The sequence below is a fragment of the Lolium perenne genome, chromosome 3 (assembly GCF_019359855.2).
Source record: "Lolium perenne isolate Kyuss_39 chromosome 3, Kyuss_2.0, whole genome shotgun sequence".
Classification (NCBI taxonomy): Eukaryota; Viridiplantae; Streptophyta; class Magnoliopsida; order Poales; family Poaceae; genus Lolium; species Lolium perenne.
Genome location: NC_067246.2, coordinates 349,868,107 through 349,870,980, shown reverse-complemented (window position 1 = coordinate 349,870,980; position 2,874 = coordinate 349,868,107). Strand labels below are relative to the sequence as shown.

The window sequence follows — 2,874 nt, the reverse complement described above, 5'->3', positions numbered from 1 at the left end:
AAAAAAGGCAGAAGAAACAAAAGGAATCAAATTGAGTGAGAGGCCCCTATCCTTATTCCTCCTCCCCAGGCGCGCGGTGGTCCCTGGGTCGCTCCCTTCCATCCTTTTCCGAAGTGCGCGCGTACGTGCAGCATCTTCATCTTCCTCTTCGTTCCGCTCGCCCCCCTCCCTCGCCTATAAATAGGCCTCGCCACCTTGCCATAGTTCTTCAAGCCAGCCATCAAACAATTCAGCAAGAAGCCAACCAAAGCCTCTCCATCTCCGGCCATCCAGCCCCAACCAAGCTCGAAGATGTCATGCTGCTCAGGAAAGTGCGGCTGCAGCGACGCCTGCAAGTGCGACAGCGGCTGCAACGGCTGCGGCATGTACCCTGACGTCGAGGCCGCCGGCAATGGCAATGTTTTCCTCATGCCGGAGCTCCGGGTGGGCGGCGAGGGATGTATGCGGGAGTTCCGGTGGGATGGACATGACCGCGGAGGAGGAAAACGGTGGCTGCACCTGCTCCTGCTGCACCTGCTAGGTCATCAATCAACAAGTTGATCTGGCGGCTTGCATCACTACTTAATTACCACCATGTAACGCTACCTGATGGAGGGCTAAGCTACACATGCTAAGCCTGTACGCCCCAAGCTGCATGCATGTGTGCAATATCTGCATGCATGCATGTCACCCCCTAAATAAAAACCCCCAGCACTACAGGAATGGTGACGTACGCCGACGGTGTGGCGTACGCCGACGGGGCCGTCGGCGTATGGCCCGGCACGGCCAGCTAGCCCGTCTGACCCTCGGCGTATCGTTGCCGTCGGCGTAGCGAAGTCTACGCCGAGGGCCGCCCTCGGCATATATTTGGCCCTAGGCGTAGACAGGGCTACGCCGACGGCCACCCTCGGCGTAGGCTATTTTTCAAATTTGTTTAATTTTGTAAAAATCATAACTAATTCATATGATGTAAGAAAAATGCGTATAAGGTATCAAAATGTTCAGAAAAACATCCTCTATCCGTTTATGTCAAAATCATGCATATTTGAATCATGTACAGTACCATGTTAACATAGTAACAATTCAAACACTTTCTTATATGTCCTCGGGTTCCCGTTTTAGCCAGATGGCAATTTAAACGAAGTCAGAAAATCCCGCGGAACCGTGATACATCTCAAACATATCTATAATTTCTTATGTTCCATGCTAGTTTTATGACAATACTCACATGTTTTATATACACTTTATATCATTTTTATGCATTTTCCGGCACTAACCTATTAACAAGATGCCGAAGTGCCAGTTCCTGTTTTCTGCTGTTTTTGGTTTCAAAAATCCTACACAGGAAATATTCTCGGAATTGGACGAAACAAAAGCCCACGGTCTTATTTTCCACGGAGCCTTCCAGAAGTCCGAAGAGGAGACGAAGAGGGGCGACGAGGCGGCCACACCCTAGGGGGGCGCGGCCCCACCCCTGGGCGCGCCGCCCTATGGGGTGGGCCCCTCGGGCGCCTCCCGACTCTGCCCCTTCGCCTACTTAAACTCTCCGTCGCGAAAACCCTAGTACCGAGAGCCACGATACGAGAAAAGTTACGGAGACGCCGCCGCCGTCAATCCCATCTCGGGGGATTCTGAAGATCGCCTCCGGCACCCTGCCGGAGAGGGAAATCATCACCGGAGGGCTCTACATCACCATGCCCGCCTCCGGATTGATGCGTGAGTAGTTCATCCTTGGACTATGGGTCCATAGCAGTAGCTAGATGGTTGTCTTCTCCTCTTGTGCTATCATGTTTAGATCTTGTGAGCTGCTTATCATGATCAAGATCATCTATTTGTAATGCTACATGTTGTGTTTGGTGGGATCCGATGAATATGTAATACTATGTCAAGTTGATTATTGATCTATCATATATGTGTTGTTTATGATCTTGCATGCTCTCCGTTGCTAGTAGAGGCTCTGGCCAAGTTGATACTTGTAACTCCAAGAGGGAGTATTTATGCTCGATAGTGGGTTCATGCCTCCATTGAATCTGGGACAGTGACAGAAAGTTCTAAGGTTATAGATGTGTTGTTGCCACTAGGGATAAAACAACAATGCTTTGTCTAAGGATATTTGTATTGTTTACATTACGCACAGTACTTAATGCAATTGTCTGTTGTTTGCAACTTAATACTGGAAGGGGTGCGGATGCTAAGCCGAAGGTGGACTTTTTAGGTATATATGCATGCTGGATAGTGGTCTATGTTCTTTGTCGTAATGCCCTAAGTAAATCTCATATTAGTCATCATGATATGTATGTGCATTGTTATGCCCTCTCTATTTGTCAATTGCCCAACTGTAATTTGTTCACCCAACATGCTATTTATCTTATTGGAGAGACACCACTAGTGAACTGTGGACCCCGGTCCATTCTTTTACATCTGAAATACAATCTACTGCAATCATTGTTCTCTACTATTCTTTGCAAACAAACATCATTCTCCACACCATACGTTTAATCCTTTGTTTACAGCAAGCCGGTGAGATTGACAACCTCACTGTTAAGTTGGGGCAAAGTATTTTGATTGTGTTGTGCAGGTTCCACGTTGGCGCCGGAATCCCTGGTGTTGCGCCGCACTACACTCCTTCACCAACAACCTTCACGTGGCCTTCATCTCCTACTGGTTCGATAAACCTTGGTTTCTTACTGAGGGAAAACTTGCTGCTGTACGCATCACACCTTCCTCTTGGGTTCCCAACGGACGAGTGCTTTACCGTCACAAGGAAGCTACTTTCTAGCGCCGTTGCAATCCCTGTCGCACGTCAGCAGCTATATTTTCTGACGTCGTTGCCGGGGAATCTGAAGAAAAGTTACACCACAGAGATTGCCAACTCCCGCGGCAACTGCCAGTATA

At 48.7% G+C, this 2,874-nt stretch overlaps 1 long non-coding RNA gene across 1 annotated transcript; it reads left to right on the top strand.

Moving 5' to 3' along the window:
* The first annotated feature begins 211 nt into the window (after positions 1-211).
* Positions 212-1,902, top strand: LOC127346186 (uncharacterized). Its single transcript, XR_007879388.2, has 2 exons — positions 212-1,088; positions 1,124-1,902. It is a non-coding gene; the product is annotated as an uncharacterized lncRNA (long non-coding RNA).
* Positions 1,903-2,874: the final 972 nt, after the last annotated feature.